This window comes from Bufo gargarizans, chromosome 3 (assembly GCF_014858855.1).
Source record: "Bufo gargarizans isolate SCDJY-AF-19 chromosome 3, ASM1485885v1, whole genome shotgun sequence".
NCBI lineage: Eukaryota > Metazoa > Chordata > Amphibia > Anura > Bufonidae > Bufo > Bufo gargarizans.
In genome coordinates this window covers 122,951,470-122,968,721 of record NC_058082.1, presented here as the reverse complement: position 1 = coordinate 122,968,721, position 17,252 = coordinate 122,951,470, and the positions used below count along the sequence as shown (strand labels likewise).

Here is a 17,252-nt window from a genome sequence, read left to right as displayed (position 1 = left end):
TGTGTGCAATATTCAGAATTCAGGACTATCACAGAAATATGTCCACTTGTAGGTATCAGAAGTCGCTGAGCATTTGTAAGTATGAAATAGTCAGTGCTGTATACAGTAAGCTCATTTTAAAGATGGAAATGAAGCATGTAGCACAGTGCCTCTAGAGCCTGAAGATGAACTTCTTGTGTAGTATAGAATTTAATAAAAAAAAACAATGGGATGTCAGTTTCCCCTGAAGTACGTGAAAAACAGAGGAAGTGATGAAAAAAAGTCAAAGGGTTAATTAAAAGCTAGTCCTTGGAATTATTTCCATATGCCCCCCCCCCATACAGATAGCATTCGGCTACATATAAGTCACATTGTTTAGCTGTAATGTAAAACAGATCTTGGCCCCATTCAGCCAACAGAAGTTCCTATACAGCAGCTCATGGCAAAAACATTCACCATGCGGTATTTTTCCAGTCTCTTTAATGTTCAGGCCATTGCATGACGTCACTGTATGCCGCCGACATGTACCACCATTGAGTTGTGAACAGAGCCTTAAAATAGCTAAAAGGTTTTCTCTTCATAGAAAAATTAGAAATGGTTCTTTAATAACCTGCATGAAATCGACCATCACAAGGAGGCAGATGTCTAGTGAGCTGGATTAGCAAACTATTATGAGCTTTTAATAAGGAAGCTGGAGGCTTAATAGAATATGGTAGACTAATGATCTGGTGATGCAGTGATATTGGAATAAGCAGGAAACTGATGCCAGGCCTGTTTGTATATAAATACCCTCGTTCTGTGTCTAATCTAGCATCATATGCTCCCTCTTTTTTTTCGTTCCTGGCGCTCTTTCGTATGCTTTCCCATCATCTACTTATTGATCTTCCAGCAACTGAAGCTAAATCCAAAGTGTCTGAGCACTAATTGCCCTGATTCATGCCTATAAAGTTGAGAAAAGTGCTGGTTGAATTGCCTGGTGGGACTGGAATGAAATACACATTGCCATCATACTGGTTGTGCTGGTTTATGTATGCAAATGGATTTTGACACAGGGCATTCTCTTTTTTCTTTTTTTTTCCTCCTAAAGTCTTGGGTAACTTACGGTAATTTTACCCAGAGCAACTGCTGCCTGCCGGATAGCTTCTCTTTAGTACACTACTGAAACCACATGTAATAAAAGGCCGGGTGTTATGTGCGGTACTACAATGCGACTTTCAGAGAAACCATTTTAGGAACTTTTTTTCCCCCGAAACGGAATATATACACTGACTGGTAACTTTTACAGTTTTTCACAATTTGTATTGAATTACCAATTATATCAGAATCATTGTTTCAAATGGGTCGGAGGGATTCTTCATCCTGCCTCAAATGTAATCTGGAGGATTGGGATTATAAACATCTGTGATGCTGCTGTCTGAACGTTCATAGTTTCTGGATTCAAGTAATATTTTCATACTGAATGAAAGACCATTGCTTGTACTTTTGGACACTATTGAAGAAATGCCTATTCTTACATGTTCTATTTTTTTTTTCTTTCCGGAGCCGCTGATGGACATACGCATGCAGACCACACTTTTTCCGGAGCCGCTGATGGACACACGCATGCAGACCACACATAGAAATGAATGGGTCCACATCCGATTCACAAAAAATGCAGATCTGCTTCGGACCAAAAATATGGAGTTATGTATGATGCCTTAAGAGCACCCTTGCATTCTGCATGAAAAAAGCTGAAGGGTTAGGGTACTTTCACACTTGCGGCAGGACGGATCTGACAGGCTGTTCACCCTGTCGGATCCGTCCTTACCGCCGTTCTGTCCCCGTTGACTATAATGGGGACGGGGTGGAGCTCCGGCGCAGTACGGCAGTTCGTGGTGAGAGGCCGCCGGACAAAAAAGTCGGACATGCAGTACTTTTAGTCCGGCGGCCTTTCACCGTGCACTGCCGTTCTGTGCCAGAGCTCTGCCCCCGTCCCCATTACAGTCAATAGGGACGGAGCGGCGGCACGGCGAAATAGCGGAAGGACGGATCCGACAGGGTGAACAGCCTGTCGTATCCGTCCTGCCGCAAGTGTGAAAGTAGCCTTATCCACAGGCAGATTAACCCCACTGAATTCCCAATCTTTACATCCACAGCAGGAATTAGCTGTCTGCTCCAGATTTCAGCCATGAATTCTGTAGTAAAGACTTGGGGCTTGTTCACACGACAGTGTGAAGCCTGTGCCCGTGCTGTGGACCACCAATTGCTGTCCGCTAAGCACGGGCACCTGCCGTGTGGCAGCCGCATAGGGATCGCGGCCCCATTCACTTGAATGGGTCTGCGATCCCTCCTTTCCGCAAAAAGATAAAGCAAGCTCTATCTTTTTGCTGTGCGGAAGCACGGAACAGAACCTCAGAAAGCACACCGTAGTGCTTCCGTAGTGTTCCATTCCGCATCTCCGGATTTGCGGACCCATGAATGGGTACGCATCCGAGATGCGGAATGGCCACTGAACGTGACCCTTGTATTGCGGATCCGCAAGTCCGGTCCGCAGCACGGGCTTCACACAGTCGTGTGAACGAGCCCTTACTTGATTGAAACGTTTTCATAAGGAAGAACCACCTTGTGTAGTCAAATTTCGTACCTTTGAAATGGTGGTAACCTATCTGAAACCCAATTATTTTCAAGAACCCCCCAGGAGCTGTTGAAGTTACCTCTCAAATGATACTTCTCTGAGTAACTGTCCAGAAGTACAAGCAGTGGTCTTTCATTCAGTATGAAAATATTACTTGAATCCAGTAACTATGAACGTTTAAACTGCAGCATCTCAGATGTTCATAATCCCAATCCTCCATATTACATCTGACCCATTTGAAACAATGATTCTGATATAATTGGTCATTCAATACAAACTGTGAAAAACTGTAAAAGTTATGTCAGTGTATAGATTCCGTTCAGGAAGAATGTTCCTAAAATGGTTTCTCTGAAAGTCGCATTGTAGTACCGCACATAACACCCGGCCTTTTATTACATGTGGTTTTAACACTGCATTATCAATATTATCAGTAGTGTACTAAAGAGAAGCTATCCGGCAGGCAGCAGTTGCTGTGGGTGAATGGGATTTCCCAGAACTCCTTCCACTACAGTGTCATATTCGTTCAGGTCGCCCTGAACAGGTGTCATCTTCAATTGATTTCCTGCTCCATTTAAACTGTTACTTAGTAGTAGGAAGCTGCATCATCACCATATACAGCAATCATCCTTTCATGGAACGAAGCTCCAGATCCCTCACTTTCTTTGTAGACCTGCACTGTACTGCACTTGCCATCTTGTCACTTCCAGTGCTTTCATCAGGCTGAACTGCTACTGTGTGTGTTGCATGTCCAGACATATCGCAACCTGCACAGACAAGCTCAGCTCTCTAAGGCTACTTTTACATCTGCGCTTTCCCTTTCCGCTACTGAAGGGAACAAAGTGCACCAGAATGCTTTCCGTTCCATTTCATTGCGTTCCCATGACGCACACAAAAGCACTCCAAGCAGCGTTTTTGAGTGCATTCTGGGATGCAGAGCAAGATGTATCTGTCATGACTCACAATATAACTCAATGGAGACGGATATGTTTTCTCTGACACAAAAGAAAATCCCCCATTGACTTACAATGGTTTTAGAGACTGATCCGTCTTGGCTATTTTAGAGATAATACAACCGGATCCGTTCATAATGGATGCAGACGGTTGTATTATTATCCAAAAGAAGATACGAGCGGCACTTCTGCTTTCAGCGGTGCGGTGCGCGCGTCCCGGGAAGAAGATCCACAGATAATTGTATAGTAAGGACCAGCACTCGCTATAGTAGTGATATCAAATAGGTTTAATGGTCACATACAAGTGGTAAATGTGACGCGTTTCGGCTACTAGGAGCCTTTGTTTGGCAAAGGCTCCTAGTAGCCGAAACGCGTCACATTTACCACTTGTATGTGACCATTAAACCTATTTGATATCACTACTATAGCGAGTGCTGGTCCTTACTATACAACGGTTGTATTATTATGACAGAAGCATTTTTGCTGATCCATGACGGATCCAGGAAAAGCGCAGATGTGAAAGTAGCCTACCACTGACAGAACATGCTTGGGTAGATAACTTATTGAGCATCCCTTGTATCGGCCAAGGAACGCCAAGGAAATTGCAGGAATTGTATTACTTCCACAAGTGCTGTCTTTCTTATACAGTCCTGGTCAAAAGTTTAAGACCACTTGAAAAATGGCAAAAAATCTTATTTAGCATGGCTGGATCTTAACAAGGTTCAAAGTAGAGCTTCAACATGCAACAAGAAGAAATGGGAGTGAGACAAAAAAAAATTTGAGCATTCAATTTAATGAAAACAACGAATAAACTGAAACAGGCTGTTTTTCAGCTGATCAAACGTTTAGGACCACATGCCTTTAAAAGGCCAAATCTGTGCAAAGATGTGGATTTATTGTCATTTTCTGTCAGGCAGTCACACGTTGTGATGGCAAAGGCACAAAAACTCTCCCTTTTTTAAATGTGGTCGGGTTGTTGAACTGCATAAGCAGGGTCTCTCACAGCGCGCCATCGCTGCTGAGGTGGGACGCAGTAAGAAATTCATTTGGAATTTCTTAAATGATCCTGAGGGTTATGGAACAAAAAAGTCAAGTGGAAAAAAATTAATCAGCACTGAGCCGGCGGATCCAATTGGGTGTCCATCAAGACACTGGACGATCCTCGACCCAAATTAAGGCCCTTACTGGTGCTGACTGCAGCCCCATAACCATCGGAAGGCATCTAAGACTGAAGGGCTTCAAAAACAAAAAACGTCTTCAAAGACCTCGTCTCCTTGAACGCCACAGAACTGCTTGTTTGGACTTTGCAAGAGAGCACCAAACATGGGACATTCAAAGGTGGAAGAAAGTTTTTATTCTCTGATGAGAATTTTTTTTACCTTGATGGTCCTGATCGTAAAAACACCAAGTTGGAGCTCCCCTCACCATACACCACCGAGGAGCACGGACACAGAACCGGAACCAAGGCTGAGAAATAGCGAAAAAAAAGTAGATTGTCCAGCTTCACCTCGCAGTGCGTATTTTATTAGGAAACGTGCTTAAAACCAAACATCAGGGTCATTTCATCAACATGTTTCGGATCAACATATGTTACAGATCCTTCGTCATGACAAGATTCCGTGTCATGAGGAAGGATCTGTAACATATGTTGATCCGAAACATGTTGATGAAATGAGCTTGATGTTTGGTTTTAAGCACGTTTCCTAATAAAATACGCACTGCGAGGTGAAGCTGGACAATCTACTTTTTTTTTTTTGATGGTCCTGATGGTTTCCAACGTTACTGGCATGACAAGCAGATCCCACCTGAGATGTTTTCTACTTGCCACAGTGGAGGGGGCGCCATAATGGTCTGGGGTGCTTTTTCCTTCAGTGGAACAATGGAGCTTCAGGAAGTGCAGGGGCGTCAAATGGCCGCTGGCTATGTCCAGATGTTGCAGAGAGCATTCCTCATGACTGAGGGCCCTCGTCTATGTGGTAACGACTGGGTTTTTCAACAGGACAATGCTACAGTACACAATGCCCGCAGGACAAGGGACTTCTTCCAGGAGAAAAACATCACTCTTTTGGCCCATCCTGCATGTTCCCCTGATCTAAATCCAATTGAGAACCTTTGGGGATGGATGGCAAGGGAAGTTTACAAAAATGGACAACAGTTCCAGACAGTAGATGGCCTTCGTGCGGCAGTCTTCACCACTTGGAGAACTGTTCCACTCACCTCATGGAAACGCTTGCATCAAGCATGCCGAAATGAATTTTGGAAGTGATAAACAATAACGGCGGAGCTACTCATTACTGAGTTCATGTTTTGGAAGTTGGATTTCTGTTTCAGTTTATTCATTGTTTTCATTAAACTGAATGCTCAAAAACTGTTTTGTCTCACTCCCATTTCTTCTTGTTGCATGTTGAAGCTCTACTTGGAACCTTGTTAAGATTTAGCCATGCTAAATATGATTTTTTGACATTTTTCAAGTGGTCTTAATTTTTGATCAGGACTGTACATATTGTGCGTTTGTGATCTAATTTTAGTTATCCAACATTTTGATATCATTGTTAAGAATTTTATATTATTGTTAAGCCCTAAAATATTTCTGAAGAGCCAAAATTAGTCTGAATGTTTTAACTGTTGTGGGTTTTGTATAGTATTGTGTTAACATCTGTGTTAAGGGCTTAATTAGAAGCCATCATCACCCATCCCATTGCATTTGATTCACGTCATCCACTACTATTTGTTTCTGTCAGTATCATGGACACATGGTGGAATCTAAAAAAAAAAGTAGACAGTGACAAGTTCCTAATGGTATTCTGAATGCACATCTGCAGTGGAGATGGTCTTTACTCTGCAATCCAGTCGATAGAAGAAGGGGAACCAGCATATAGTGCTTCTGTGTACAATTATAACCGTGAAGGGATAGGTTTTTTAAGGCCTTCCCTAATATATTTTTCAGCCTAATTATTCCCCTCCATCTGTACAGCTAGATGCATTTCTCCCAGAAGCAGAGGGCATCTCTCTTCTGTGGAATCTGCCAGCACTGTACTGCTTTGACATCCTTTCCTTCACTTCCCACTATGTTTTCAGCTCCAGAACTTACAGAGCAGATAAGGAGGGGGATATTACACTTACAGAAAGGGAAGAGGCTCCTATGATTTTCAGAAGCAGTGTTGAAGCAGTTCTTTTATCAGTCTCACAATCTTAGCCAGCTCTGACACGTTCCTCTCTGCCATCATCTGTGTCTCTCTTACTAGGGACGGATCTTTCCTGATAACAGGTAGTGGACTGCAAATTTGGTAGAAGTAGGACCCCTAGTGGCCATGATTTTACAGCTGGATGCAGACACTTTTTAAATGAAGTTATTCACAAATTTGCTGTATACACCATTCTCTAATAAATTAAAGTACAGTGACTCTTTAAAAAAGGAAGAAATTGGTGCTGCTTCTACTATAGTGGAACCTGCCTGACATATGTCATTAAGATTCTTCATGCTCCGTTGATGTCGTGTGACAGATAAGGCACTGCAATGTGGTTTCTATTTTTATCAGAAAGCGTGACGCAGATGTGAACAGAGACTTAGCAGGATTTCCAAATTCTGAAATATAAGATTTTAATGCTACAAAGGGTCTGGTCCGAACAGGACTATAGTCCTAGTAATTATTATTGATATAAAAAAAGACAGAGAAGGGCAGACAGTTCAAATCTGCATCATGTTCTCAGTCGCCTCCATGCTGTGCTTATCATACTGTATGTATTCTGTCATCATTTCCAATCAGATTCCTCACACTATGTGATAAAGCTATTTGGAATAAAGTCTGAATAATCTCTTGCCTGGACAAGTCACTAAATTCACAAAACCAAAAAAAGAGTAGCATGGCTATTGATTTATGAATACATACTTTGCTATCAAATAAGAGAAATCTTTTATTAGAGCCAGAAGTGTAAAAAAAAAAAAAGTGGTGATCTATTGTAGGGTATGAAAATGGGGAGCGTGTAACCAGTTGTGAGTATTGCATTTTTTTTAAAACTCTTTTTATTAAATTTTTTCAAACCATAACAGTAAATAAGAAAAAGATGATTAGTGCTAAATTAGGGAAATAAGGTTTACACTACGCGAGGCATGTTCATTACACAGGGACAACAATAGGAGTCATATGAGTGCGTTGTTTTCCAAAAGAGCAACCAGCAATATAATGGGCAATCATTATAGATAAGTCTACATAAAATCAGTAAGGGCTGTATTTGACCTGAAGATAGTCCGCCAGACCATCGCTAACAAGCGTTCGTAGGAACACTCGTTAGCGTGATCTGCCTGTTTAAAAGTGCCGCCGGTCGCAATTTTTATGCAGGCTAAAAAATCATTGTTTGCCGGCGGCAGATCATGCAGTCTAATCACGCTCTGCTGCCAGAAAATAATGATTTTGTGTGGGGAAAAGTGATGGCATAGTGATTGCTCCTCCCAATACTATGGAGGAGATCGCTGCATATAATAACAGCGGTCTCCTCCACTGACGAGCAGGCAATTGTTGGAAAGGAACGCTTCCTTCCCGACAATTGTCAGCCTCATCTGCTGGTCTAATAGGGACCTAACATTTAAATGGTGGCAACCAAAAGAAGGAAGAAAGAGGAGAAGTGTGGAGGACATAGGAGAAGAAAGGAGAGGGAAGTGAAGAAAAAGAAAATAAGGGAGGGCATAGACCATTCCGTAAGGACCACAAGACATATCAATGTGTCACCGGATCTAAGGAAGAAGGTCCAGTGTTCAGGGGTGCATCTGCTACCATTTGTGTTACAGGGGTTGGGGTTGTCCTTGTTCAGAGCTGATCCCGGACATACCCCCATTTTCACCCATCCGGCCCCCCTGATATGAGCATGCATCGAAGCATTTCATTCTCCGATGCTCTCCCTTGCCCTGCGCTGTACAGTGCAGGATTAGGGCTGTTTATGTTTTTAACACTACTAGACGGAGGCTTCAGCCTAGCAGTGTTCCCGATGACATCACCGGAACTGATGGGTGGGCTCCAGCTCTGCCCTAGCTCTTTTACAGGCTAGGGCAGCACTAAAGTCCACCCATCACCAAGCTCACTGCTAGGTGGAGGTCTCCGCCTAGCTTTCCACATGCAGAGCCCGATACGATCTCCTAAAAAAGCCTTTGCCCTATGAGATTCAGAGAGCATCGGAGCAGGAAATGCTCTGATGCTCATGTCAGAGGGGCTGTGTGGGGGAAGAAGGAAGTATGTCCAGGTTAAGTACCAATTAGCATTTTGTAAATATCAGTAGTAATAAGTCAGCGCCACCAGATTTGTATTTTTCTTGAAGACATTTTGTTAGTTATCAGACTGTCTTTCTCAGAATCGCTTGTATGAGAATTCTCCCGCAATACTGGTGACTCGTGCCTCAGTCATGGAGACAAGGTGTTGACTGCCTTTGCATGACTGAAGGTATTAGTTCTGGTTAATCTGCCTGGGAAGTGATGAAGCTGCGTCAACGGCGATACAAGTGGAGATTCTTCAACAGCACTATTTACGCAAGGCTGTTCTTTATTCTTTATTTCTTGTGCTTAGATCATGGCGTGACTTATGTATATTTATATATTGAAGTCACATTATTCTTATGTTTTGTCAGCACATTTTGCAGTAGGCACTTTGTGAGCATTAACACTTTATTGATTCATTTTTAGACTCATAAAATGATTTTTGCCTTATCAGTGGCTTGAACTGTGGTCTTTGGAGTTGTTTATTAATTGTCGGGTCCTCATTATTTCTGTGTATTTTAAGTGATTTTAACTTATTTTTTGTTTCGAGTGACAATAATAAAATAGTTTTTTTTAAAGTGCAACTGCTGTTTAATTTTATTTTTTTAATGTGTAGGGACAGTGACAGGGAACATTTTTGTGATATACTTTATTTAGCGAAAATGTTTATTTGTGGTAGAAAACTGAGGCTGACATGTCCCTTAGCAGCGTTGCCAAGGGCCATCCGTCTTCTATTGGCATAGGCGAGACAGGCTGTGCGGGAGCTGCGAGCCTCTGCCTGCCCTGCTCCCTCACAGCCTGGTGGGGACAGAAACCTTATGTGTTTAAAGTAAATATTATATTTACTTAAAATATACATTCCCCCTTTTTATAAAATATGAACTTGTACACTATGTATATGCTCACTGACCAGCGTGGCCAGGCGTGATGACTTTTTCACTGCCCGCAGAGTGCAGAAATTGCGCAAACCGCAGAGCCTCTAGGTGTAACTGTAACGCCCCTGTTGCTCCTAGAGGCTCATTTGCATATGCAGTCCTGATCAAAAGTTTATGACCACTTGAAAAATGGCAAAAAATCATATTTATCATGGCTGGATATTAACAAGGTTCCAAGTAGAGCTTCAACATGCAACAAGAAGAAATGAGAGTGAGACAAAACATTTTTTGAGCATTCAATTTAATGAAAACAACTAATAAACTGAAACAGGCGGTTTTTGAACGTGGTTGGGTTGTTGAACTGCATAAGCAGGGTCTCTCACAGCGCGCCATCGCTGCTGAGGTGGGACGCAGTAAGACAGTCATTTGGAATTTCTTAAATGATCCTGAGGGTTATGGAACAAAAAAGTCAAGTGGAAGACCCAAAAGAATTTCATCAGCACTGATCCGGAGGATCCAATTGGCTGTCAGTCAAGACACTGGATGATCCTCGACCCAAATTAAGGCCCTTACTGGTGCTGACTGCAGCCCCATAACCATCAGACGGCATCTGAGACTGAGGGGCTTTAAAAACAAAAAAGTCTTCAAAGACCTAGTCTCCTTGAACGCCACAGAACTGCTCGTTTGGACTTTGCAAGAGAGCACCAAACATGGGACATTCAAAGGTGGAAGAAAGTTTTTATTCTCCGATGAGAAAAAATGTAACCTTGATGGTCCTGATTGTTTCCAACGTTACTGGCAGATCCCACCTGAGATGTTTTCTACGCGCCACAGTGGAGGGGGCGCCATAATGGTCTAGGTTGCTTTTTCCTTCAGTGGAACAATGGAGCTTCAGGAAGTGCAGGGGCGTTAAACGGCTATGTCCAGATGTTGCAGAGAGCATTCCTCATGACTGAGGGCCCTCGTCTGTGTGGTAACGACTGGGTTTTTCAACAGGGTTTTTTAACGCTACAGTACACTGGGTTTTTCAACGCTACAGTACACAATGCCCGCAGGACAAGGGACTTCTTCCAGGAGAAAAACATCACTCTTTTGGCCCATCTTGCGTGTTCCCCTGATCTAAATCCAATTAAGAACCTTTGGGGATGGATGGCAAGGAAAGTTTACAAAAATGGACAACAGTTCCAGACAGTAGATGGCCTTCGTGCGGCCGTCTTCACCACTTGGAGAAATGTTCCCACTCACCTCATGGAAACAAATTTTTGAAGTGATAAACAAGCACGACGGAGCTACTCATTACTGAGTTAATGTTTGAAGGTTGGATTTCTGTTTTGTTTGTTTTTTTGGAGGTGTGGTCCTAAACTTTTGATCAGCTGAAAAACAGCCTGTTTCAGTTTATTTGTTGTTTTCATTAAATTGAATGCTCAAAAAATGTTTTGTCTCACTCCCATTTCTTCTTTTTGCATGTTGAAGCTCTACTTGAAACCTTGTAAAGATCCAGCTATGCTAAATATAATTTTTTGCCATTTTTCAAGTGGTCTTAAACTTTTGATCAGGACTGTATTACAACTTCATTTTTCTCAGCAATGTGGGCACATATGAACATGGAACCAACACATGCAACAGGTCAGCCTGGCAGGGCTGTGTATGGAGCCTTCTGCTTCCAGCTCCATACACTGTATGAAATCCAGTACCACAGCAACTGATTGGTGGGACGGTTGGGAGTTGGCCCCCCTGCCGTTCTGATATTGATGACCTATCCTCAGGATAGGTCATTAATCTCTGTAGCCTGGAGAACCCCTTGAAACTGACCTTTCATGTTTTGTTTTGTTTTGTTTGGTTTTGTTTAATTAAGTACCTTTTATTTGTGGGGTACCCTCCGCTGATGCTGCCATCATTGTTGTGTTTTTTGTTTGTTTTTTCAAATACCCCTTGCATGCCCCCCTGCAGTTTTCGCTCTCAGTATGTTGGTCTCCTTCTCCTGTCCCGTGGTCCACTCGCAGCAGAGTGCATCACAGCCAGGGAGTGAAAACGGCTCACCTTCTCCCTGGCTGTGATGTGCTCCGCTGCAATTGGACCGCAACACAGCTGCTCAGTATTAACATACTGGGCGTGAAAACTTCAGGGAGGGAACATCAGGGCAAGCGAGATGTATTTGAAAAAACCCCAACAATGATGGCAGCACAAATAAAGGTACTTCATTAAACAAAACAAAAAATCACTTGTACTGTATACTTTATATTTATTTTATGTTTTTCATAGAAAGAGTAGAGGACATCCAATAATAAGGTTGAATACATGCTTAGTCAATGTATTTCCTAAATCAGATTTATCTTTTTATTGCAGGTTTTGCTGAAAACACTGAAGTCCTCACAAGATTGATTCAGGTAACTGTATATTCTGGGACAAGAAGGGGCAGAAGAGAATTTTACCTTAATTGCAGATTGTTTGTCTTTCTGTAGCTGTTTGGTGGACCACTAATCAAAGTCATATTGCCGTAAACAAACTCCTTTCCAATGCACGACACATGTATAAACAATAGATGACAAGTTAAAAATATGCACATAGAGGGTCATTTATTAACCAGAAATAAGCCTATATTAGGCATATTTCTGGTGCAGATTGCGGCACAATATGTGATTTTTACCCGCTCACGCCAGGTCTAAAAAAAAAGGGGCACGGGGGAGGGGCTGGACCAGCAGGACCATCTCGTTTACCATTTTCTATGCCTGGTTTAGGCGTAGAAAATGATCTAAATGTAAGACCGCAAGGAAGCTGGCTTACATTTAGACTGGCGCTGGATACGTCGGCGGCTCTTCATAACTACAGCGGATCCAACGCCAGCTATAGGGGATGTTAAGACCCATAGATCATACAATATATACTTGAAGAGGGCATTGGCTATTTGCTCGGTCCTCCCAGATTACCTGACACCTTACTCTGAGCCCCTCCCCCCCCCAATCCCAAAGAAATAAACACACCACACCACTGCTTGGATTTAATCGGCCACAGCAGCTGTTTATTGAAATAAATACAAATTAAATAACATAAGTTAACCAATGACGAGGGAGGTCCTAGAAGCCCCAATAACTTAATAACACTGGAACACCTACGTCACCATCTTACCCCCAGCCGTTGAACCCAGCTCGGAGGCAGCAACTGATGGACGCGTAATTAGTTCCTACCAGCTCCTCAATGAGAGTCCAGCCCCTCCCGCGGGGCCCTCCCATCCTCAGGTACCACCATATTCCTCCACTTCAAGGACCTCCACGACTGCCGCGACACAAAAAACACCAACTCTTCCCCTACCTCCACCTCCAACAGGGCTGGGTGGGTGGGCGTTTCGGTCCCCTGGCCACACTGCACACCGTTCCGCCCACTTCCTCCTTCCCTGCTCTGGCCGCACCCCCCGCTGCCTCGGCAACTCGCGCCTCCACCCGATTCCGCCCCCCGCACCAATTAACCCTTACCTCACCTGTCCCTCGCCGCCACGCCTCTTCATGCGCGTCCTCCCCCACCGCTGCGCTCCTGTCCGGCCTGACTTGAAGAGGGCATTGGCTATTTGCTCGGTCCTCCCAGAGGTCCTAGAAGCCCCAATAACTTAATAACACTGGAACACCTACGTCACCATCTTACCCCCAGCCGTTGAACCCAGCTCGGAGGCAGCAACTGATGGACGCGTAATTAGTTCCTACCAGCTCCTCAATAAGAGTCCAGCCCCTCCCGCGGGGCCCTCCCATCCTCAGGTACCACCATATTCCTCCACTTCAAGGACCTCCCCCGCCTCCAAAAACGCGCAGCTTGACCACCTCAACCCTGCGCGTCCCCCCACATCCGTAATGTTATTTCCACACCACTCTGAAGCCCCAGAGACCACAAATCCGTTCCCACCGCATTCAGGTGCACGCCATCAGCCCTCCAAAATGCACCCTCCCCTTTCTCCAGTACCCCATGCCGCACCACCACCCCACCATTCCGCGCCATGAACCGGCCCACTGCCCTATTCACCTTGATCCGCGCCTTATTAAGACTCTCCACTGACCTCGCCCCCCTCGAAGCCTTACGCGGAACAATGTCAGACCATACCGTGACCACCCCCGGAAACAAAGCCCAGATCCTAAGCAAGTCAAACTTAACATCGCGAACCAATTCCCTAAAAGGACGCTTGCCCAAGTCATTCCCCCCCACATGCAAAACCAACACATCCGGGGGCCGGTCCAGCCGCACAAAATGATGCACCTCCCTCATCACCCCGCCCCACAACATACCTCTCACACCCAACCACCTGACCGTAGCCAACTCCGGACTGAAACCCAACTGTCGCCCGCTCGGCCGCACATCCGCTCTGATCGCACCCCAAAACACATAAGAGTGCCCCAAAATCCACACCAAAGCCGCCGCCGTCCGACCTGTGAACACAAAAGAACAAAATTAACACCAAACCCCACCCACAGCACCATTACAACAAAGCAGGCCGCACATAGGATTTAAACCGCACCGACTCCCATCGCCCAATCCTCCTAATCACCTCTTCGCTGGCGCCCAGCCTGGCGGCCTCAGTCGCCGCACCAATTCTGAACGAATGACCAGAATAATCCTTGACCGGCACCCCCAACACCTTCAAACATTTCCTAAAAACCGCCAGAAACTGAAACCTAGACAAAAAGGAACCATCCTCATGCCTGAGGAAAGGAACCCCATCCCTCTCCAGGCCCGCCCCATAAGCCCGCACACACCGCACCGGGCACATACTACACCCCGGCACTGAAAACAACATGAAACGGCGCCCCCTGCCCTCCTGATCCGTTTTTGACCTGCGAATCCGGACAGACAACCTGTCCCCCATCAACTCGATATCCTCACTCCTAAGCCCCCCCCGCTCTACGAACACTGTCACACACCAACTCCCCCAAGCGGAAGGCGCCAAAAAACGCCAACGCAAACGCAGCCCTAAACAGCCCCAGCTCCCACCCGGAACTGCAAATCCCACTCAACTGGTCCCCCATTCGCCCAACAACTCAAAAGACACCGGCCTCCGACAATCCGGCACCCTGCTCGCAACCCTCCGCCAACCCTTCAAAACCTGTCGTACCAAAAATTCCTTAGTCAAATCCCGCAGCCGAAAACCGAACGCGACCCCCGCAATAAAACGGTTCACCTTCGACACCGACCACCCCTCACCCTTCAGCTGCCCCAACAACATCAACAACCTCACATCCCCATCACCGCCCCCAGCCCCCCAAGCCCCATTCCAAGTCTCCCAGATCGCCCACGCCTTACCATACTCCCTCCACGTATCCGGACTCAACGAATTCCTCAACATCCCCATTACTTCTCCTCCAGGATCCCCCACAGCCACGCCGGACACTCCAAACCCTCCGCTTCCGCTTCTGGCGCTAGAAGCCGGAACCGCTCCCACTGCGAACGAGAAAGAGAATCCGCCACTGAATTAGACACTCCAGCCACATGCTCCGCCACCACCCACACATTAATCGACAAACAGCGCAACACCAAAAACTGCAACAGCCTAACCACCGGCGGAGAAGATGCAGACAAACTGTTGATAGCCTGAACCACCCCCAAATTGTCGCAATGAAAGCGCACCTTCCTGTTCCCCAATATCTCCCCCCACAACACCACCGCCATCACAATGGGAAAAAGCTCCAACAAAGCCACATTCCTCACCCACCCCCGACTAACCCACGACTCCGGCCACACGCCCGCGCACCATTGACCCTGGCAATAAGCCCCAAAACCCACCCCCCCCCCGACGCATCAGTATATAACTCCAACTCCACACTATCACACAATTCCTCCATCACCAACGACCTACCATTATACTGACCTAAAAACTCCGCCCACACCCTCAAATCCCCTTTCAACTCCTTACGCAGCCTGATAAAATGATGCGGCGCTGACACCCCCGCCGTAGCCGCGGCCAACCGTCTACAAAAAATCCTACCCATTGGCATAATTTGACAAGCAAAGTTCAATTTTCCCAACAAGGACTGCAACTCCCGCAGCCTAATCTTCTCCCCCCTATGGCCCTGGCAATCTCCAGACGCAAATCCACCAACTTATCCTGGGGAAGTCTACACTCCATCCTCTCCGTATTTATAACAATCCCCAAAAAACACAATTCCGTCACCGGACCAACCGTCTTCTCCCGCGCCAACGGTACCCCAAAACGCGCAAAAACCGACTGCACCGTGTGCAGCAACAAAGAACACACCCGTGAATTCGCCGCCCCCAAACACAAAAAATCATCCAAATAATGGATAACGGATGAACAACCGGAAACTTCCACCACCACCCATTCCAGAAACGAGCTAAAAGTCTCAAAATATGCACATGAGAGAGAGCACCCCATCGGCAAGCACCTATCCACAAAATACTCCCCGTCCCAAAAACAGCCTAACAAACCCATGCTCTCCACGTGCACCGGCAGCAACCGAAACGCTGCCTCCACATCAACCTTAGCCATCAACGTCCCCCGCCCCAACCGCCTCACCCATCTCACAGCCGCATCAAAGGACGTGTAGACCACCGAACAAAGTTCAGGATCTATACCATCATTGACCGACGCCCCTTTCGGGTAAGACAAGTGATGAATGAGCCGAAACTTATTCGGCTCCTTCTTCGGCACCACTCCCAGCGGAGACACCCTCAACCCCGGGATCGGCGGTTCCGTGAATGGACCCGCCATCCGCCCCAACTCCACCTCCTTCCTCAACTTCTCCGTCACCATATCCGCATGAACAAGCGCGGACCTAAGATTCTTATGAACAATAGGCCCCGCCGTAACAACCGACGGAATCCGAAAACCAAAACCAAAACCATCCCCCAACAAAACAGCCGCAACCCGATCCGGGTACCTATCTAGAAACCCCTGCATCTCTCCCAACCGCACCGGCGTCCGTCCCTTTTCCAGCAGTATCCCCCCCCCTATTCCTGCCCCCTTTGAAGCAACGGTTAGCGCCATGGGCTCCCCCACACCCCGTGCACTCGTGCTTAAATTTGCACTTGGCCCCAAATCTGCAATTTCCCTCGTTAAATAGGAAACACAACCCCTTTGCCGACGCCGCTGCCAAGGCACCCGGGGATGACCCCCCGGACTCCCCTCGAAAGGACTGCCCAGACCTAGGAGGCGCCGTCACCCTCAACCACAACCCAATGTCTTTATGATCCCACCGGATATCGGGCCTCACCGCTTTCCGCTGCCGGAACTGCTCATCATACCGGAGCCACCCATACCCCCATACACCCTATACGCTTCCCCAATAGCGTCCTGGTAGCAAAACAGCGCCGAACAACAATCCGGCGACCGCTCCCCAATGACACTTGCCAATATGGCAAACGCCTGCAACCAATTCGCAAAAGTACGCAGGATCAAGCGATGCCGCCGCTTATCCTCATCCTCCTTCTTCCCCTCGTCCTTCTTACCCCTATCCAGGTTAAACCGTTCCAACTGAAGCAGCGAGAATATCTCCACATAATCCCCCTTCCAAATCTTCTCCCTCACCTCCTGCTTCAAATGAGCCCCCAACGGCCCCTCAAAGCAGACGTACACCTCACCGCGCGCCCTATCA

At 46.1% G+C, this 17,252-nt stretch overlaps 1 protein-coding gene across 4 annotated transcripts in view; it reads left to right on the top strand.

Annotated features, from left to right (window-relative positions):
* Window positions 1-17,252, top strand: part of DGKA (diacylglycerol kinase alpha) — a 197,502-nt gene that overhangs the window by 70,576 nt on the left and 109,674 nt on the right. For all 4 annotated transcript variants that reach the window (XR_006388132.1, XR_006388133.1, XM_044283929.1 and 1 more), the window contains one exon: window positions 12,010-12,050. The gene's annotated coding sequence lies outside the window, so the exon portion shown is untranslated. The remainder of the gene's footprint in view (window positions 1-12,009; window positions 12,051-17,252) is intronic.